This window comes from Eleutherodactylus coqui, chromosome 12, assembly GCF_035609145.1.
Source record: "Eleutherodactylus coqui strain aEleCoq1 chromosome 12, aEleCoq1.hap1, whole genome shotgun sequence".
NCBI lineage: Eukaryota > Metazoa > Chordata > Amphibia > Anura > Eleutherodactylidae > Eleutherodactylus > Eleutherodactylus coqui.
This window is the reverse complement of record NC_089848.1, coordinates 131,251,911-131,274,743: the sequence shown is the minus strand read 5'-3', so window position 1 is coordinate 131,274,743 and position 22,833 is coordinate 131,251,911. Positions and strand designations below refer to the sequence as shown.

General features: G+C 45.7%; 1 protein-coding gene across 1 annotated transcript in view; it reads right to left on the bottom strand.

Moving 5' to 3' along the window:
* MYO3A (myosin IIIA) overlaps positions 1 to 22,226 on the bottom strand; it is a 236,852-nt gene extending 214,626 nt beyond the window's left edge. Inside the window, exon 1 of the mRNA XM_066584921.1 lies at positions 22,074 to 22,226. The gene's annotated coding sequence lies outside the window, so the exon portion shown is untranslated. The remainder of the gene's footprint in view (positions 1 to 22,073) is intronic.
* Positions 22,227 to 22,833: the final 607 nt, after the last annotated feature.

The window sequence follows — 22,833 nt, the reverse complement described above, 5'->3', positions numbered from 1 at the left end:
TGAGGCTGAATGAAGACATTGTCAATCTAGTTCAGCCTATTTCAACCCCCTTGTTAATCCAGAGGAAGGCAAAAAAAAACAAAAGGCAGAAGCCAATGAGCCCATTCAGGGGAAAAATTCCTTCCCGACTCCATAATGGCAGTCAGAATAATCCCTGGATCAACCTTTGATAGTTCCTACCTAAATGTAAGACCCTAAACAACCCCGCTGGTCACCTAATGTCTATATCCTGTAATATCAGAGCGCACTAGAAAGACATCCAGTCCCCTTTTAAACTCCTCAGTGGATTTTGCCATCACCACATCCTCAGGCAGAGAGTTCCACAGTCTCACTGCTCTTACAGTAAAGAACCCCCTTCTGTGTTGGTAATGAAACCTGCTTTCTTCTAGACGTAGCGGATGTCCTCTTGTTACCGTCACAGTCCTGGGTATAAACAGATCCTGGGAGAGATCCTTGTATCGTCCCCTCATGTAGTTATACATAGTTATTTGGCCCCCCTTAGCCGTCTTTTTTCCAGGGTGAATAATCCTAATTTCGATGCCTCTCTGGGTATTCCAGTCCCGTCATTCCGTTCATTAGTTTAGTTGCCCTTCTTTGAACTCCCTCAAGCAATGCTACATCTTTCCTGAGCCCCGGTGTCCAGAATTGTACACAGTATTCCATGTGAGGCCTGACAAGTGCCTTATATAGTGGGAGGATAATGTTCTCGTCCCTCGCCCCTATACCTCTTTTAATGCACCCCAAGACTTTATTAGCTTTTGCAGCAGCTGACTGGCATTGGTTACTCAAGTTTAATCTATAATCCACTAGTACCCCGAGGTCTTTTTCCATATCACTTTTCCCTAGCAGTGCCCCATTAAGTGAATATTGGTGACGTCCGTTTCTCCTGCCCATTTGCATAACCTTACATTTATCAACATTGAACTTCATTTGCCATTTTTCTGCCCAAGCCCCCGGCTTATCTCATTGTCCTTCATTGCATTAATTATCTTGTATAATTTCATACTGTCTACAAATATTGATATTTTGCTGTGCAGCCCCTCTATCAGGTCATTGATAAATATATTGAACAGAATGGGGCCTAATACTGAACCCTGTGGCCCCCACTAGTGACAGTGGCTCAATCAGAGTATGAACCATTCATTACCACCCTCTGCTTTCTGTCATTGAGCCAGTTCTTTACCCAGATACACACGTTTTCACCCAATCCGAGTTGTCTCATTTTATATATCAGCATATCATGCGGCACGATGTCAAATCCAGAGATTTAGAGAAATCCAGATATATGAAATCAATAGACTCTCCCAGGTCCAACCTAGAACTTACTTCATCGTAGAAGCTGATCAGATTGGTCTTACATGATCGACCCCCTCATGAACCCATGCTGGTGAGGGGTTATACTGTTGTTCTCCTTGAGGTATTCTAGGATGGCATCTCTCTGAAACCCTTTGAATATTTTTCCAGTTATTGAAGTGAGACTTACTGGCCTATAGTTACTAGGCTCTCTTTTGGACCCCTTTTTGTATATTGGAACCACATTGGCAATGCGCCAATCCAATTGTACAACCCCGCTCTTGATAGTGTCCATAAGTATGAGAAATAGCTGTCTAGCTATCACATCACTTAGTTCCCTTAGAACCCTTGGGTGTATTCCATCTGGGTCTTGCGATTTATCAATTTTAATCCTCTTTAACCTGATCTGTACTTTCTCCTTTGTTAGGTATGTAATATTTAGCGGAGGGTTTTATTGAGGCATCTCATGTGACATTTCCTTTTGGTTCATGAATAGAGATGAGCGAGCACCAAAATGCTCGGGTGCTCGTTACGCGGGACAAAATTATCGCGATGCTCGAGGGTTCGTTTCGAGTAACGAACCCCATTGAAGTCAATGGGCGACCCGAGCATTTTTGTATTTCACCGATGCTCGCTAAGGTTTTCATGTGTGAAAATCTGGGCAATTCAAGATAGTGATGGGAACGACACAGCAACGGATAGGGCAGGCGAGGGGCTACATGTTGGGCTGCATCTCAAGTTCCCAGGTCCCACTATTAAGCCACAATAGCGGCAAGAGTGCCCCCCCCTCCCAACAACTTTTACTTCTGAAAAGCCCTCATTAGCATGGCATACCTTAGCTAAGCACCACACTACCTCCAACAAAGCACAATCACTGCCTGCATGACACTCCGCTGCCACTTCTCCTGGGTTACATGCTTATAGCCGGTTCCACTGAAAGCAATGGGCTGCCGGCGTGCACGGGATGAATTGTCGGGGAGGGCTTAAATATAGAAGCCCTTCCCTGCAATTCATCCAGAAATGTGTAAAAATAAAAAAAAAATATATACTTACCTTGTCCCGGCAGACGGAGTTCAGCGCGGCCTACAGTGGGTGTGAGTCAGACCTGCCCCCTGATTGGAACCTGCTGTATTGCCGCTCCATTGAATTCAATGGGCAAACATCGTTCTTCTCTGCCACAGCTGTTACAGCTGTGGCAGAGAAGAATGATTTGTCTTCTATATGTTCTCAATGGGGTCGGTGTTGCTGCCGCCGGCCCCATTAAGTGCATATAGAGAAGAGAACAGGAATCGCAGATCGCAGATAGGTGCGATCTGCGATTTCTGACTATGGCCTAAGAAGGACCGTTGGGGTTCTTGAAGCCTAAAATAACTCCTAACGCTCTCCCTACAGCAGCTCCAGCATCAGCAGCACTGTCCCTGATCTCTGTCAGAATGCATCTGTGGCGAGCCGCGGGCAGGCAGATTTTTATACTCGGGTGACACCTGATCTCGCCAGCCACTCACTGCAGGGGGGTGGTATAGGGCTGGAATGTCACAGGAGGAAGTTGTAATGCCTTCCCTGTCTTTCTATTGGCCAGAAAAGCGCGCAAATTTCTCAGGGAAGAAAATGAAAGTGACTCGAACACCGCGTGGTACTCGTCACGAGTAACGAGCATCTCAAACACCCTAATACTCGAACGAGCATCAAGCTCGGACGAGTACGCTCGCTCATCTCTATTCGTGAATACACTTGAAAAGAAACTATTTAATAAATTTTCTTTCCTTCCATCATCTTCTATGATTTCTCCTGCATTGTTTGTTAAAGGGCCAGTGCTCTCAGTGCAAATCCTTTTACTGTTAATATACTTGAAGAATAGTTTAGGGTTATTTTTGCTTTTTTTAGTGATCAGTCTTTCTGCTTCTTCTTTAGCAATGTTGATCTTTCCTTTACATACTTGTTTTTTTCCCCTGCATGATTTTAGCGTTTCTTCGCTGCCTTCTTGTTTTAGTAGTTTAAACGCTTTCTTTTTTTTCAATTATTGCCCCCTTACAGTCTTGTCGAGCCACATTGGTTTTGCTCTACTTGTGTTTTTTTTTAAAGGGTATGAACTACTCACGTGAGGTAATTAGGATTTTTAAAAGTTTTCCCATTTGTCCTCTGTACTGTTATTTTTGAGGATGTTGTCCCACTTAATGTTACCGATAGTAGTTCTGAGCTGATCAAATTTTGCTTTACTAAAGTTTAGTTTTTTTGTCATGACAGCTAAAAATTAATTATATTGTGTTTACTATTTTCCAAGTGTCCCTCAACCTGCACCTCCATTATTTGGTCAGGTTTGTTGGTTAATACTAAGTCCAGGATTTCCCTCCCTCTAGTTGGCTCCTGCACAAGTTGGGTAAGGTAGTTATCTTTAATTGTTCTCAAGAACATATCACTCTTGTGAGATTTGCAGGTTTAGTTATCCCATATTATATTCGGATAATTAAAGTGCCCCATGATAATTACTTTGTTGCGGTTTGGCACCTCTTCTATGCTTCTTCTATTTGCCTTAATAGTAAGATTTTTGTTTCTTCTGTTGCTTTTGGTGGCCTATAAAAAAAAACCCCTATCAGTATTTTATTATTTTTTTCTCCCTGTATTTCTACCCACAGAAATTCTGTGTTCATCTCCTGCCCTTATATCCTCCTGTAGCCTCAGAATTAAGTACAATTAAATGTACAGACACACCCCTCCCCCTTTCTGTTCACCACGGTCTTTTCTGAAGAGATTATAACCCTGTAAATTCACCGCCCAATTGCACTTATTATCAAGCCATGTGTCTGTTATTCCGACTATATCGTAGTTTTCATCAGTCATTCTCACTTCAAGCTCGCCCACTTTACCGATTAGACTTCTTGCATTCGTTGCCATACAATTTATACAGTTGTTTTTGCTCTTTAAATTAATTTTGCTACTAGTATTACGTATAGGCGTAGATTTGGTTGCAACTTTCTAGGAGACCAGATACAAAAGTCGGAATTTTGGGGCCTTTGTATCTGGAGGAGAGAGAGAATGAATTATCAGCTGGGCAGTTGATTGTACGATATTCTGATGTCATTCCCTGCTTGTGAGGTTTCTTTCACGCGGATGATATGCTGTCCATACACGTACATTTGTGCAGAAAACCGCACACATACACGACCATTTGCAATTCATTTCTGCGATCACTCGTAGGTCTTCCGCAGCAGATATCTGAAAGTGGAATCTGACCCATTCCTGTGAGCCCGACCTAAGGTTGTGGTCTCCTGTGATTGAACCACTGGACATTTCTTTGTTCTACTTTACATTATTAATAAAGTTAACATTGAGCTAGCTCCTCAAAAAAGCACAGAAGGGACTTCACACACAATTGAGGTGTTTTTTTTATGGATTATCATCACTAACTAATTTGGATACTTGAGAGAACTCAGATCCCGGTAGCCTTATTGCCGATTCTAAGTTTAAAAGAGTTCACCAACAGATGGTAATGTCTTTTTACAGAAATGTGGAGCTTTACTGGGGGGAAACTCACTAGAGAACATTTATATGGCAATATTGGAAAGATATATGCTTTTTGATTGTCCGGTGGTATGGTCATTATGGTCATTATATTGATGACCTGCTCCTGGTAATGGGGGGGGGGGGGGGATTGAACTGAAGATAGGGCAAATAATTTTTTTCCTATCATCAACTTGAATTCCATGAATTTTCATTTCACATTCCATTTCAGTCCCAGACGCAGTGATAAATAAAGTACTTGCTTCTCCTTACATAAAACATTCTGCAATGAATTCTATATTAGCGTCATTGTCATGTCATCCACCACATGTAATAAAGAACATCCCTGTTGGAGAAATGATCAGGTAGAGACGAAATTGTACAGATGATCAGGAATATAATGAGATTGAGAAACAGGTCTGTTCAAACCTTGCTGGTCGAGGATCTCCTACCTGGTGTTTAAACAGAGCTAGATGTATATAAGACATCCAAAGACAGGACTTATTATCCAGTAAAAAAATAATAAAAGAAAAATCAGGTTATTCCCAACAACTGGGTTTTTTCCGTGTGGACACCGCATGTTTAAAACTTATAACTAAATCTTCATTTTTTCTTTCACAGTTACCAAACAATCATATAAAATATCTTCCTTTGCTAAAGGATGTCTGTCAGCTAATTTTCGCTTATTAAACTCAATATACTGACAAATGAGCATTTCAGCTCCTTATGTTAATTAGCCTCAGACTCTCTGATGGGCAGTTCACCTCTGCTAGTGGTCAAGGCTCTCTCCCTCCTTCTTATGCTAAAAACACCCCCTTCTATGTTGATGAATGTCCCTAGCTCCAGCTGCTGGTGTAGTACCCTAAAGTTGGATACTACAGCACTTTTATGGCCACTTCCTATAATTACGTGTAAAAACCGTTAAAAGGTTTATTATGTCTTAAATTTGTGTGTTCCTGCAACCAAACCCTGCATGATTCAGGTAAATCAACCTAACCTCCTACCATGCCTATCAATCACCCGGAGCAAGCTCAGGGATTGAATGGGGCTCTAGGACTGGAGGTTCAGCCCTCTGCTCTGATTGGGTGAGAGTTAGGGTTTAAAAGCTAGAGGGGTGTAGCTTGAGGGAGTTGAGGAGAGTCTGAGAGAAGTTTGGTCCAGGTGGAGCTGAGAAGGAGAAGAGAAAGAAAGATCTAGGATCAGCCAGTGCGGTGGGAAGATGAAACATTAAGTGTGAGTACCAAAGCCAAGTTATGCTTATTGGACAGGTTCAGCAGCAGAGAGAAATAGAGAAAGGGAGAAGTTCAGTCAGAAGGAACAGCAAGAATCTAGTGGGACTAAGCAAAGGAACAAGTAAAGTAGGTGATGCTGCAGCCTATGATGCCCCAGCAGGCACCTGACGTCCAGCCAGTGTTAACAGCAGGAGATTCACCAGAGCCACTCCACTGCTTCCAGGGAGTAGAAGTGCCTATTCTTCTTTTTATAGTTTTAAGCATGTCCACCATTTAAAAAAGAACAACAACAACAAAAAAAATATATATACCCCTTAGGCCTCATGTCCACGGGGAAAATAAGATCCGCTGCAGATTCTCCATGGAGAATCTGCAGCGGGTCCCTCCTGCCCCACGGACATGAGCGCCGAAAATAAGAATTTAAAAGCATTTACCTATCCGGCGCGGGCGGGGAAGGTCAGCTGTTCCTCACGGCCGGATCTTCATTTTCGGCCGGCGGATGAATTCCTGACGCCGGCGGCACGTCGCCGGCACGTCGTCGACGTGCCGCGCGCATGCGCCGGGCACATCCGCCGAGCCGAAGCAAGGAAGATGCGGTCGTGAGGAAGAGGAGACCTTCCCGGTCCGCTACGGATGGTAAATACTTTAAATTCCTATTTTAGGTCTCCCGCAGATCCGGACGGCTTCCATAGGCTTCAATAGAAGCCCGCGGGAGCCGTCCCCGCGGGAGACCCGCATGAAAATGGAGCATGGTCCAGATTTTTCCATGCTCCATTTTTTTTAAAATCCCTTTTATTGACGATCCGCGGGTATTTATCTACCCGCGGGTGGTCAATGCATCCCTATGGGATGCGGATCCGCATGCGGGAGATCCGCTGCGGATCTTAAATCATATTTTGCCCGTGGACATGAGCCCTTAAAGGAAGAAAAAGAAGACAAAACAAAGAAAAAAATAAAAAAAACTATTTTTCCTTCTTCCTTTTTTCCCTTCTTTTAAAAGTAGGAAAAAGAAGAAGATGCAGCTCGTACGCACTTACGAAAAAAACTATTTAAAATGTCCATCCAAAATATAAAGATCAGCATTCATATGAAAGATTGAACAAAAAGTAAGGCAGTAAAATTACGTAACGGCATCTTGCAATCTGCAAGTGTTCGGCAATAGGTGATTTTTGTACAGTTGGTAGCGCATGGATCCCCCCAATCTGACCTGTCAGCGACCTTCAGGCATCGCTGACAATGTGCATCTTGTAACAAACGCCGTGAGACAAACACAAAAGACAGGAAAAACCTGCATGTCTCTGGAAGCCGAAGAATAGTAATACATGCAAACACTGTCAGTCAATACTTCCCAGAGAACAATGGATGCCACTGCTAGAAAAGAATCCAAAGCCTCTTCTGACACAAAGGAGATAAAGGCTGGAAAACTGAAGCGCGTTCATTTTATACGGAGCTAAATGTGTGAGATAATGAAAGCGATAAAAGCAAAGACTAAAGAAATCAAGTCAGAGAGAAGATCCAACGCTCCAGTAATATTGGGCTGTTAGTCAGCTTAAAAAGACGCCTGAAATATTGGTTGTACACTGAATGGCCACTTTATTACAGCCCTTGGCCACTTTATTAAATCCCCCGGCCCTTTATTAGAGCCCTTGGCCCTTAAATAAAATCTCCGGCCATTTATTAGAGCTTTCAGCCACTTAATTAAAGCCTCCAGCTCTTTATCAGAGCCTCCAGCCACTTTATAAGAGCCTCCTTTGTTAGATCCCTTGGCCACTTTATTAAAGCCTCCAGCCCCTTACCAGAGCCTCCAGTCCTTTATTAGAGCCTCCGGCCCTTTATTGGAGCTTCTTGCCCCTTTATGAGAGCCTCCAGGCCTTTGAGTCTTCAGCCATTTATTAGAGCCTCCAGCCATTTATTAGAGCCCCTGGACACTTGATAAGAGCCTCCAGCTCTTTATTAGAGCCTTCACCCCTTTGTTAGAGCCTCAGTGCTTTATTAGACAGCCCCTGCCCTCTCACAATTGGCGCTCCCCTGTATGGTAATTCTCTCTATGACCCCGGAGTGCAGCATAAAATCCCATGACAAGTTTTCTGTGGATCAGTTTCAGTGTGAATCCACATTAGATGGGAAAATCCAGCGATCTGAGTGACTTACAACGAGGCCGGTCATCGGTGCTGGACTAGCCGGGGTCAGGATTTCCCTGCCAACCATGTGGGCTTTTTTCATGTAATGATGAGGAGAGTATATAGAGGATTGTGTGATAACAGGGAAAGAAGGCACACGGACTAAACCCTGAGCGGCTCTTCACTTCCTGGGAGAGGACTGCACCGACCCCAACTTCAGAAGCATCTACCTCCACGAAAATCGGTGTCTGAGGGTCCGGCTGAGCAAGCACCAGTGCGGTGGAATAGGCCCTCTTAAGTTGCTCAAACGCCTCTGAAGCTTCCGGAGACCACAATGTCACGTCCGCTCCTTTTTTAGTGAGATCAGTCAGCGGTTGTGCAATCACTGAAAAATTTCTGATAAATTTTCTGTAAAAGTTGGCAAACCCAAGAAAGTGCTGAAGAGCCTTCAAATTTTCTGCTTTAACCCATTGTGTGATTGCAGCAACCTTGTCTGACTCCATACAAACATCAGTTGGAGTCATGATATACCCAAGGAATGACACGCGTTTGACCCGGAATGAGCACTTCTCCAATTTAACATACAATTGGTACTCCCGTAGCCACTCTAACACCAAATGGAGATGTCTGACATGCGTGTTCCAATCCGACAAGTAGACCAAAATGTCGTCCAAATAGACAACCATAAAAACACCTAGGTAATCGTGGAAGACCGCGTTCATAAACCCCTGAAAAACGCTGTACCTGTGCAGATGACAACTTACTAGTACTGACAGGCTAGGCAGATGGAATAACCAACAGGAAAGAAAACCACAGAACACAGGCAGAGCTGGATTGGGACAAGGTAACCCTCACTGGAGCCGGACCGAGGTCAGACACACAGGGAACGGAACCAATAACTGGCAACTGCTATCAGCAGCTGCCGGACTACATTCAGGAGTCTCCGCCCCTTGGGTGGAGACCAATCAAGCCGGCTGACCGTAGTTCCCAGCTAGCTACTACAATTCACAGAGATAGAGTGTGCGCGCCTCTCACAGCAGGTACACACGCGCACGTGGCCGCACATGACACATGCCATGCCCGCATACGGGAGCACGGCACAGCTGCCTGTTCGACCCGAACGAGGGCGCAACGTCATCCCAGGATGCCGCAGCGAACCGCGCCACTGCCACCCAGGATCCCTGACCGGCCTCATGGTAACAGGATTATTAGCAACCTTCAGGGCTTCGATGCCCAATTGGTAGCTTAACCCCTTTGTGACCGCTAATAGGGAGTTTACATCTCTGCTGCCTGGACTGCCTGAATTTATGTTGGACATTTCGCCGGTGAGCGTGGCCCCTACGTTTACAGCCACGATGGCATGCGTTTTGACAACATTTTGGTTGCGTTTTTAGCACAGATGGAAATGTAGCCAAGGAAGCTGGAAACTTGTTTTTAGACTTGTTGGCATAGCAACCTGCGTTTAACGCTATAAAAACGCAGTTCAAAGTTGTGCCGCCTTTTCAGCAGTGCCGAAAACGCAGCCCATTCATTTCAATGGGAGACACACAGCTGAAAACGGCCAAGAATAGAAGATGCAACTCTTTCAAAATGCAGCGTTGGAATCAGTGCGTCTTCAGCCTTGTGTGGGCAGCCCCATTGGAATGAATGGGAGCCTAGTACAGCACAAAACGCTTTGCACAAACGCCTGTGTGAGGGAAGCCTTACTGACTACTGGATTGGGTGCTGTCATTAGCACTGACTGGTTCAGGTCCCAATGACGTCATCACTGACAGCCAATGTATTACAATAAAGGCTAATTTAGGCGCAACGATTTTCGCTCAAAAATCGCTCAAAGCCATCTTTTGAGCGATAATCGTTGTGTATAACTGCACTGACATCCTGCAGTTTTCGTGAAGCCATCGCTGATCTTTCAGTGTGCTGACGATGAGCCTGATCAGGGATTCACAGCGGGATACAGCTGATACTATTGTTTCAGCTGTATCCCGCTCCCTGAACACAGGCTGGTGATGAAGAACACAGCGATCCAGCTGCGTTCTCCATACCCCGCACGGAGCGCTCAGCTGTATAACAGCCGGGCGCTCCGAGCAAAAGAACAGCTGGATGCAGAAATCAAGCGGTCCCACTTGCCTTCTACATCCCCCGCTCGGAGCGCAAGGTGATCGCTCAATGTTTGAGCGATCACCCTGCGCTGTAAATGGGCACAATGATTATCGCTCAAAAGTCGCTCAAAAGATTTTTTGAGCAATAATCGTTGTGTCTAAACCAGCCTTAACTTATACTAATTAGTTAATATAGGTGATTGTATAGTACAGCTTTAATTAATAAATAAAGGCGCTTGCTATACCTTTTAACCCCTTAGTGACGTGGCCTATTTTGATCCTAAGGATACAATGGTTTTTTGGAGGCTTTTCATCTACAGTTTTCAAAATCCGTAACTTTTTATATTTCCGTTGACAAGGCCGTATGGTTTTTCGTTTTTGGGGTTTTTTTAAACAGCATTTACCATGCAGGGTAAAAAAGTATGTGGATTTATTATACAGGTCATTATAGATGCGACATTATGAAACATGTTTTTGTCTTTTTTTTTTTAAGTAAAAAAATAGCCCTTTTTGTGCGTTTTGTTTTTTATGTCCTTGTAGGGACTTGAACCTGCAAACCTATGATTACACTGATGATACACTGCAGTAACATAGTATGTTAGGCTGAAAAAAGACAAATGTCCATCCAGTCCAGTTCAGTCTATTACCCTCCCCCACACCACACACTCCATGGTGATCAACAGGAAGGCAAAAGCCCCAATGAGGTAGAAGCCAATTTTCCTCATTTAAGGGAAAACAAATTCCTTCCTGACTCCAATCTGGCAATCAAAATAATCCCCGGATCACCAACTCTTCTGAAGTAATCAGTGATATAACATGTAATATTGTTACTAGAGACGAGCGAGTAGTGCCTTAGCCGAGTATCCTCCCGCTCGTCTGTAAAGATTCGGGGGCCGGCGTGGGTGAAAGGTGAGTTGCGGCGGTGAGCGAGGGGGAGCGGGGGGGGGGGGGGGGGGAGAGGGAGAGAGAGATCTCCCCTCCGTTCCTCCCCGCTCCCCTCCGCCGCGTCCCGCCCACCGCCGGCCCCCGAATCTTTAGAGACGAGCGGGAGGATACTCGGCTAAGGCACTACTCCCTCAAGTAGTTAGCCTTAGCGAGTATACTCGCTCATCTCTAATTGTTACACTCAAGGAAGACATCCAGGGTCCTCGTAAACTCTTTTAGTGGGTTCGCCATCATCAAGTCCTATGCATTCAAGTATCCAGGTCCAAATCAATTACATCCTAAGATACTGAAGGAGGCAGCAGAGGTAATTGCTGAGCCACTCGCCATAAGTCCTACATCTGGGCAAGAAAAATGAAGAAAGCACATACAGCATAGGAGGAATTGGGCTAAGCAGAAGCACATGTGAAAAAGACTTGGGTATACTAAGGCCTCATGTCCACGTGGAAAATCAGGCCCGCTATGGATTCTCCATGGAGAATCCGTAGCGGGTCCCTCCTGCCCCGCGGACATGAGCACTTAAAATAAGAATTAACTTACCTGCAGCGGACCGGGCAGATGTTCTCTTCTTCACGGCCGGATCTTCTTTCTACGGCCGGCGGATGTGCTCGGCACGCCGGCTGTGTGCCACGCGCATGCGCCGTGCACATCCGCCAGGCCAAAGAAAAAAGAGAAGAACTGCCCGGTCCGCTGCGGGTAAGTTATTCTTATTTTAGGTCTCCCGCGGATCCGGACGGCTTCCATAGGCTTTAATAGAAGCCTGCGGGAGCCATCCCCGCGGGAGACCTGCACGAAAATGGAGCATGTCACGTCTTTTTTCATGCTCCATTTTTTTTTAAATTCCCTTTTATTGACCATCCTATGGGATGCGGATCCGCATGCGGGTGATCCGCTGCGGATTTTAAATCCTATTTTGCCCGTGGACATGAGGCTTAATAGATCATGGACTGAACATGAGTTAACAATGTGATGCAGCAGCCAAAAAGGCAAACACAATTCTGGGATGCATTAAAGGGGTTGTCCCGCGGCAGCAAGTGGGTCTATACACTTCTGTATGGCCATAATAATGCACTTTGTAATGTACATTGTGCATTAATTATGAGCCATACAGAAGTTATAAAAAGTTTTATACTTACCTGCTCCGTTGCTGGCGTCCTCGTTTCCATGGAGCCGACTAATTTTCGCCCTCCGATGGCCAAATTAGCCGCGCTTGCGCAGTCCGGGTCTTCTGCAGTCTTCTATGGGGCCGCTCGTGTAGAATGCCGCCTCCGTGTAGCTCCGCCCCGTCACGTGCCGATTCCAGCCAATCAGGAGGCTGGAATCGGCAATGGACCGCACAGAAGCCCTGCGGTCCACGGAGACAGAGGATCCCGGCGGCCATCTTCAGCAGGTAAGTATGAAGACGCCGGACCGCCGGGATTCAGGTAAGCGCTGTGCGGGTTGTTTTTTTAACCCATGCATCGGGGTTGTCTCGCGCCGAACTGGGGGGGGTTAAAAAAAAAAACCCGTTTCGGCGCGGGACAACCCTTTTAAGAGAAGCATAGAGTCTAGATCATGTGAGGTCATTGTCCCCCTCTACTCTTCCTTAGTCAGACCTCATATGGAATACTGTGTCCAGTTCTGGGCACCCCACTTTAAAAAAGGCATAGACAAACTACAGCAAGTTCAGAGAAGAGTTACCAAGATGGTGAGCGGTCTGCAAATCATGTCCTATGAGGAACAGTTAAAGGATCTGGGAATGTTTAGCAGAAGAGAAGGCTGAAAGGAGACTTAATAGCTGTCTACAAATATCTGAAGGGCTGTCACAGTGCAGAGGGATCAGCCCTATTCTCATCTGCACAAGGAAAGACTAGAAGCAATGGGATGAAACTGAAATGGAGAAGACACAGATTAGATATTAGACAGTGAGGGGGATGAATGAGTGGAACAGGTTGCCACAGGAGGTGGGGAGTTCTCCTTCAGTGGAAGTCTTCAGAGGCTGGACAGACATCGGTCTGGGATGATTTAGTGAATCCTGCCCTGCGCAGGGGGTTGGACCCGATGACCCTGGAGGGGTCTTCCAACTTCTACCATTCTATTCTATTTAGGCGAAGTTCTACAGTCTCAAAGTCCTTACAGTAAACAACCTCCTTCTGTGTCTGCTTAGAAACCTTCTTTCTTCTAGGCGTAGAGGTCACTTTGTTATAGTCGCAGTCTTGGGTACTTTTGTACACCAATGTAATATCACTAATATTAGCAATCATAGTCCATGGCAGACTTGGACAGCATTGTCTGGCATATGGTTGCCATGACAACCCATCAGCCCTTGTGATTATGTCATGGAGGCAGTGCCTTCCCTTTTTGAACCATTTATGTGCTCAATCAACATTGATTGTGACATGCAAGGGTTAACAGCAGGGATTGGTGTTCTCACTAATCCCCTTTTGGAGCGGGAGTTGGGCTGTCAGCTTCTGAGCCCATGCCAACCTTAAGACCTGAGTTTACGTCCTGGGCAGGGAAGGATTTATAGTAACACCAGTAGTAATATTGTCCCCCATAGAGGCTCCAGTAGTAATAGTGTCTGCCTCTGTAACAGTGCTCCCATAGTGGTCACAGTAGTAATAGTACCCCCAAAGTGGCCCCAGTAGTAATAATGTCCCTAATGGTGGTCCCAGTAGTAATATTGACCCCCATACTGGTCCCAGTAGAAATAGCACCCCCATTGTGTCCACAGTAGTAATAGTGACCCCAGTAGTAATTGTGACTGCCATACTGGCCACAGTCGTAATAGTGTCCCCCATAGTGGCTCCAGTAGTAATAGTGTCCCCCACAGTGGCCTCAGTAATAATAGTGTCTCCCACAGTGGCCTCAGTAGTAATAGTGTCCCCCATTGTGGCCCCAGTAGTAATAATGTCCCCCATAGTGGCTCCAGTGGTAATATTGCCCCACCCCATAGTGGCCCCAGTAGTAATAGTGCCCCCATAGAAGATTCAGTAGTAATAGTGATAAGGGCCAATAGGGGCTGTAAAGGAATTAATATATGTCGCTTATCAAGAATGAATATGTATCAATATATGTATTTTAGCAAAATGTATGTATTGCAATATATTGTATGTGTAACAGAAGTCATGACTGATTTTGAGGAAGTAACCTGTGGTTTCTGTCTACACTGAAGGTCTACGTCTGACCGAAGTGGAATCAGGAAGTTCACCATAGCAGATGGCTTGACCACAGAGAGTCATCAGTTCTTTAAAAATTAATATGTTGTCTGAAAGTCATGTGAAATCAGCTATTTTCTTTAATGTCATTAAGTCATGTGTTTTTATCAGATGAATGTATGTATCATGAGGTTACTCCTTGTATTACCAGAGGTCGCATCCCTGCGTGGGCGATCTTCTATAAATACCAAGAGATACAGACAATAAACAGAGTCACTTGTTTCAAACCATATACTGTGTGTATAGGTCTGTGCATGGTCTCTCAAAGGAGCGCTCCTCCTGCTTAGGTCAATTTGGAACCGACAACATAACTGACCAGTCTGTTTGAACAAATTAACCCTCGACAATAGTGACCTCCCAAATGGCTTCAGTATCAATATCACCCCTATTGTGGCCCCAGTAGTAAAAGAAACCCCCATTAGTAACTTTAGTCCTAATAGTGACCCCCATAGGGACCCTCTAGCCACACAGCAAGCATTTAACTCACTTGCAGTCCTGGTCCGGCAGCAGAGGCTACAGGGAAAAGGTCAGGGTCACATTGATTACAGCAGCAGTCACCATACAGGGACCACCAGTGAGTTAAATGCTTGTTTGGGGGGAGGGTGGAATTGCGAGACATGCCTCCTGCCACCCATGGCTGGAGGACGGCATCCCAAATCCGGGACTGTCCCGAAGAATATGGAATGGTTGGAAGGCATGATGTTACCACAAGGTATTCTGAAATGTTTCAAGTGCAAGTGCCCTCCCATGGAGAGACGAGCAAACATGCATTAATTAAAGTTTGGTTCCTTTTATGAAAAATGCGTGCTGTCGGCATCTCCCATCTGTCACGGTACCACCCACCTGCTGCAATCTATCGGCTGGGATAGGTGATAAAACTTGATTTTGGTACAATCCCTCTGAGTGCCGCCGGCAGCACAGATCTCAACTAGTCTGTGATTCGGGGTTAAAGGGGTTGTCCCGCGAAAGCAAGTGGGGTTCAGCACTTCTGTATGGCCATATTAATGCACTTTGTAATGTACATCGTGCATTAAATATGAGCCATACAGAAGTTATACACTTACCTGCTCCGTTGCTAGCGTCCTCGTTTCCCTGGAGCCGTCTAATTTCAGCGTCTAATCGCCCGATTAGACGCGCTTGCGCAGTCCGGTCTTCTCCCTTCTGAATGGGGCCGCTCGTGCCGGAGAGCTGCTCCTCGTAGCTCCGCCCCGTCACGTGTGCCGATTCCAGCCAATCAGGAGGCTGGAATCGGCAATGGAACGCACAGAGCCCACGGTGCACCATGGGAGAAGACCTGCGGTCCACCGTGGGTGAAGATCCCGGCGGCCATCTTCGCAAGGTAAGTAAGAAGTCACCGGAGTGCGGGGATTCGGTAAGTACTATCCGTTTTTTTTTTTTAAACCCCTGCATCGGGTTTGTCTTGCGCCGAACGGGGGGGCTATTGAAAAAAAAAAAAACCCGTTTCGGCGCGGGACAACCCCTTTAATATAAAAAAATCCCCTAATATAACAATCTCAAAATCCTGCACTGTAATTGTTCCTCTAGTAAAACTGGTGTGCGCTTTACAAGTCCCAGCAAGATGCAGACAAACCCCAATGTTATGAGTGAGAACAGGTAAGTAGCCGCTCACACACGGACCATTCAGTCATACAATTACACACAGATGTGGTAAGGCTTTCAAAAGGTGCCACGCAGGCAAAAGCTAAAAGTGTACAGTGACCAGAGACCGCCTGGTGTAAGATCCTCAGGTTGCCCAACAGCCGGATATACCTCCTGCACCTCCCGGGTGCTGCGTTCATCTAGAACCGGTGAAGGAGCAGCAACTCCAGGTACACCCAGGGGAGATCAGCGAGCAAAGTGGTAGCGGAGAAGGTGAAGTGACTGGGGCACCTAACAGGGACACTATTACTACTGGGGGCACTAGGGCTGTATTTCCATGGCCAACTCGCATAGCACAGCACATGGACACACCGTCCATGTGATCTGCCAGATACCGCCCAATGCAAAGCCTATTCTTGTGTGAGGAGGTCACTGAAGGGAAGTATTATGAGATATAGAGGGGGCATGGCTTAGCATAAAAGGGGTGTGGCCTGCTGTAAAAATTTGCTGCTACATTTATCACAATATCGCAAATGACTCAACACATGCCATGCTACTTGTTGAGGGGTAGCAAATAGTTATGAGCATTTCGTGGCTATTTACACTTTATCAAATCCATAGGAATCACTTTATACAGTAATTAAACCAAACAATATAAATGTGATGTATTGGTGTCATCTAGTGGCCAGTATGGGAAATGGCAGGCTGTTCTGTATGATCAATTTACTCATTGGCTGGGAAGTTCACATGGCTCTCCGGGCCTGGGGAAGAGGAAGTGTATAGTAGTGAAGAAAGCTGTGTCATTAAGGCCTGGGACGCATTGGCGGAGGAAAGCCGCAGCCGGAGAAGTGTTACTAAGTCACAGAGACCAGACAAGCAGCAGAGAACATTGGGCAGTTGGGACAAGAGACAACTTAGCGACTGTGGTGCTGTTTGTGTCTGCCTGAGCTGTCACTGCATCAAGGAAGCTATTGCTGCTAAACAGAGTGTGGACGCTGGAGGTTTGCAGCAGAGTTGTGACCAGAACATCAAGATAGTGCTGCAGTGTGCTATGACAGTGTTGAACCAGACCTAGAAAGTTTGTTTAAAATCCTTTGCTTCTGAGTTGGAAGTGAGGATGGTCCTCAATAAAAAAACAAGCGTGAGCATACCAGTAAATAGTGGCAGAGAGTAAGCAGGCCTGCTAGAAAGAGACAGAGACATACAAAAACGCAATACAGTCAGACATGAGAACAGGTGTTTGCAATTGTACAGTGCCAGAGCTAAAACAGAGCTTCGTTGGAACTTTGTGCAAAACACATATCTGTTTGCCTTCTGAAGATCAAGCCCTTGGACGATTCTTTTGTCAGATTCAGACTGTGTGCGGCAAACTGCTGCCTTTGAGTTCATATCTTCTGCAGAAACATGACAGAGCTTGTTACTCAGAGAACGCCATTGTAATTGTGTTTGTTAACCATAAATTGCTTAACATGTATACTACGTCTTGTGATAGCTCGCGATAGTCAGGACTGTAGGACGGAACGTTATGGTTACACAACATTTTCCCACTCTTTACTTACTTAAGTATATTTCCCTCCTATTAGCTGTAATAATATATTGCTGTATGTCCGGTGTCCGCCTCACATCCTGAACTCTGTGTTTCCTACCACCTACTGTAACACTGCTCACACCTGGTGCCTTGCTGCGCCGTGACAAACATCATAAGTCTGCAACATTACATCATCCTGTTAAATACTTATGCAAGGCCTTGCACCAAGTACGACACCAAAACTAACACCGTACAGTCACACCTAGAGATGAGCGAGTATACTCGCTAAGGCACATTACTCGAGCAAGTAGTGCCTTAGCCGTGTATCTCCCCGCTCGTCTCTAAAGATTCGGGGGCCGGCGGGGGGCGGGGAGCAGCAGGTGAGAGCGGGGAGGAACGGAGGGGAGATCTCTCTCTCCCTCTCTGCCCCCCGCTCCCCGTCGCAACTCACCTGTCACCTGTGCCGGCCCCCGAATCTTTAGAGACGAGCGGGGAGATACTCGACTAAGGCACTACTCGCTCGAGTAATGTGCCTTAGCGAGTATACTCGCTCATCTCTAGTCACAACATTTACCCTTACTGGTATAGGTGACGACTAGAGAGGAGTCAACCTTTGAAAAGTTCAGTTTGGCCTGTTTGACAAATTGCAGAAAAAGGATCTTTTCCGTCTGATTTAATGCAGTAGTAGTGGTGGTGGTGGTCTGGCTCAGCGGTTAGTATTGTTGCCCTGCAGCCCTGCCGTTCTTTCTAGAATCAAATCTGACAACATCTACATGCAGTTTGTATGCTTTTCCACTGCAAGAAATCTGCAGCAAATCTGCCATGTGTGAACGTCTTAACGATAGGTCATCAGTTTGGTGACTCCTTCAAAGGCCAAGTTATTAAAAAAATATTCAGAGGACAAGAAGTGGTTAAAAATAACAAACTATGCCACACTCATGGCGCCGATCTACCAAGGGACTAGCGCCGCCACCTTAGTCCTCACAGCTAGTTTTTGCTTACAAATGACATATACATAAATTACTTTTGCAGCGAATCACTGGTCCTTATGGTCTTGAACTGTACCCTGCTGAGGCCAGTGATTGGCTGCTGCGGTCACATGTGTTTGCAGAATGTCACCACTGCAGCCAACTAAACAAAGACGAGTGCGGAAAATGGAGGCAGCACTGGATCAGCGGGATATCAAAGCGGTGACAATTATGGTATAATGATATTAGTAAATCCTCACCCAGCTTTCCACATGAACCAACCACCGTTCTTGCCAAGGGAAAGCTGGGTTGAACTCCTCAATTTTCATTCCCCCTCCCTCACATCTGCAGAGGTCTTGGATGTACATTTGTCTCTGGGAGCAGCAAGGAAGTCCATTGTTACCAAGTCACAAGTGGATGTCAATTACCCCCCAGCCACCAAGCATTTGTCCCATCCTGTGCCCTCTGTACTCCAAGCAGACATTTCGGAACCTCGCCTTGATACTGTATTTATCAAAGGAGAAATTTATAATGGCGATTATGAGTCCCCTGAAGGTCCCAGCCAACAGCTGTTACATTTTTAGAACCGTGATGATACTGCGGACCCGGTGCAGTTACTTCCATCTCTGTGCAGCCCCCAGAACTACAAAACTGCCTATATGCATAGCCGATCACCTGCCACCTATCATGTTTGGTATTGATACGTAAGTGGATTCCTGATATTAAACATGGCGGCCTTATCTTCCCTACTGGAGCGCCTCCTGGGGAAATATGGACAAATTGTTACATTGTGTTCCATCTAGATAACCCATGCATATACCCAACCTGTCCATGGATGATGTCAGAAGAAGGCCGGCAAGGGTCTAGTTTTGTGGAGGCTTTAAAACCAAAAGGGTCCCCTCCCCAAATGGTCAGACCCAGGAGCGGCAGGCTGACTCCACGCTGGCTACAGGCTCAGGGCTATTGGACATAACATATTTCTCTTTATTTTATCCTTTTTTGTTTTAACCCTTCCTGCTATAGGACGTACAGTTACATCCTGTGGGGTCGGGGTATGTATGAAGAGGGATCGCGCAGCTATCTCTCATCATACATCGTGGGTGCAGGCTGTTTATTACAGCCAACACCTGGCAGCAATAGCTCCGGTTGGCCATGCGGCCAGTCGGGGCTGTTTACCCTTTAAATGTCGCTGTCAACTCTGACAGCGGCACTTAAATCCCGTATGGCCCCCCTGCAATGAGATCTGAAAGGCCCCAAAGCTGTCTTGGCACTATGCCTATCAAGCCATTCCTATGGTATGGCTTGATAGACTGCCTGTCAGATTGCAGTATGATGTAATGCTATTGCATTACATCAGACTTCAGGAGCAATCTAAGCATCGCTAGCTGTGGTCCCCCAGAGGGACTGAAAAAAAGTAAAAACTAGAACAATAAAATTTTACTAATTGCTGGGGAAAAAAATGAATAAAAGTTTAAAAAAAGAAACTCTTTTGCCACATTTACAATAAAAGAGTCTGAATAATAATAAAAAAATATATTTGGTATGGCTGCGTCTGTAAAAGTCCCATCTAAACCTTTTTTAGTCATCCTTGAACGCTTTAAGGCAGTGTTCCCCAACTCCAGTCCTCAGGGACCGCCAACAGGTCATGTTTTCAGGATGTCCTCAGTGTTGCACAGGTGATGTAATTATTGTTGGTGCCTCAGACATTGACGCAGGTGTTCTTACTATAAGAGATCCTGAAAACATGACCTGTTGGGGTCCCTGAGGACTGGAGTTGGGGACCCCTGCTTTAAGGGATCCATAACTGGGAAGTGTGGTAACTGTGTGTGAGGTGGCTGACCTACTTGTCGGAAACGGTCAGTGGTGGCAGCAAGGTGTGTTGAAGTGTATTAGGCCTTGCAGGGCGCGATTTAGGCTCCATCTTGCACGAATGCAGGATCCGAGGAGCTGGAACTAAGTCGACTCTGCGGTCCGCCCCAGGACGCTGACATCACAGGTGGTTGACTGTATGAGCTGTTAACCACAGTCGTAGCGGTAGCCTGTTACATGGCAACTATGTCTTAATTTGTGATTTTAACCATTTCTTGCCCTTTACCCAATTATCCCCTTAAATATATTGTACAGTTTACATCCTTAACAAACGCATAAGATAACAGCTACAAACTGCTAGAAAAGGTCACCATTAGTTGTGTCACTTGATGGTGCTGAAGCTCATCTTACCATCCTCATAATGGTCAAAAATAAGTTAGAAGTCAGTCTATAGCTGTGGGGATACAGTAACACTGCGGACCGCTGCTATACTCTCTAGTCTTAATTAGATTTATAGTCTTACTAGCTACTTATAGAAGAAAGGCGCTGTAAGTGTTGAGAGCCCAGCAGAGGCTACCATGCATCTACTTCTACTAACGGTTGGGATTATAATCTCATTAATAGCTCTATGGGTCACAGGAGGCGAAGTCAGCGATAACCGTGGCATCACTATAGCAGGCTAAGAAGCTGCAGTTGTACCCGGGCCCTGGTGTTTGACAATACAGTATACAAATCTATCTATCTATCTATCTATCTATCTATCTATCTATCTATCTATCTATCTATCTATCTATCTATCTATCTATCTATCTATCTATCTATCTGTCTGTCTGTCTGTCTGTCTGTCTGTCTGTCTGTCTGTCTATCTATCTATCTATCTATCTATCTGTCTGTCTTGTCCGTGGACAGTTGTCCTATAAGGACCTTATAATAGTTGAGGACCGTTACTTACTTTACAAACTTGTATAGTCAGGAGCTTTAAAGGGGTTGTCCCGCGGCAGCAAGTGGGTCTATACACTTCTGTATGGCCATAATAATGCACTTTGTAATGTACATTGTGCATTAATTATGAGCCATACAGAAGTTATAAAAAGTTTTTTACTTACCTGCTCCGTTGCTAGCGTCCTCGTTCCCATGGAGCCGACTAATTTTCGCCCTCCGATGGCCAAATTAGCCGCGCTTGCGCAGTCCGGGTCTTCTGCTCTCTTCAATGGAGCCGCTCGTGCAGAATGCCGGCTCCGTGTAGCTCCGCCCCGTCACATGCCGATTCCAGCCAATCAGGAGGCTGGAATCGGCAATGGACCGCACAGAAGAGCTGCGGTCCACGGAGGGAGCAGACCCCGGCGGCCATCTTCAGCAGGTAAGTATGAAGACGCCGGACCGCCGGGATTCAGGTAAGCGCTGAGCGGTTTGTTTTTTAACCCCTGCATCGGGGTTGTCTCGCGCCGAACGGGGGGGGGGGGGGGGGGGGGGGTTAAAAAAAAAAACAAACCCCGTTTCGGGACAACCCCTGTAAGTTACACATCTAAATATTGCAACAAATTACTGTAAACACAGAAGTCACAATGATACAAAGTTTCCAACTAGTTTTAAAGCAACTATGTGTGCCTCTTTGTGTGTCATACAGGAAGAACTTGGAATGTATAGGAACATACACAGATTAGGAACACGGATGAACTGTAACCCCAAATGCCAAACAACAATGAAGGCTTCAAGTAGCTTAGTAGACGCTGGAGTTAATTCTCCTACTAACGCCAGGAATGCATCATGTAAAGCAGAACTCACCTACAGGAAAGCAGCAGAGGCCCAATGCAGCAGGTTGTCAGCCCCCTCGACACCGCCAGTGTCATTCCCTTTTACCTTCCCATTCTCCGATGTGCAGCGCATTAAATTTTTACAGGTAAACATAGCGATGACCAACGTAAACTGACAAAGCGGTGTCGCCTTCACTCTGCCCGTCTTGCCTTTCTTACGCTGCCTTAGAAAATTTCATCCTGTTGTTTCATGGTCTCAGATGACACCGGCAGCCTCATGGCCACCGGTTGTACGAAAGAGAACGGTTATCAGCTGGAAGTGAACAGAACCTTCCGGTATTTCCTAGAATAGCCCCCAGGCTACACACATATCAGCAACTGTACGCAGGCGACTTAGACAAACTCAAACCTCCAGAAATAGTTAATCCCTTTCGGAGTTCCTTAGAGAAGGTGTAACTGTAAAGCTCCTAACTGACAAGAGGATTTATGTGGGGACTGGGCATTTAACACTTTCACTGCTGGACTTCAAGTCTACGAGCTCCCATCAATATATTTACATGCAATGGTACAAAGAATGTTTTTGCATTTGTAAAATCTGCATACATCTGGTACATGGACATGATTCAGGACAATCTGAGTGGAATTTATACTGCACATGAAACAGCTTCACGTTAAGAAGAAGGTGTCATCAGAAATCGACCTCTCGTATAAATCAAGTTTTTGTATTAAACAGATTTTTTAAGAATTATTTTTTTTATTTTAAATGTCACAATCTATATTTTCAAAGGAAT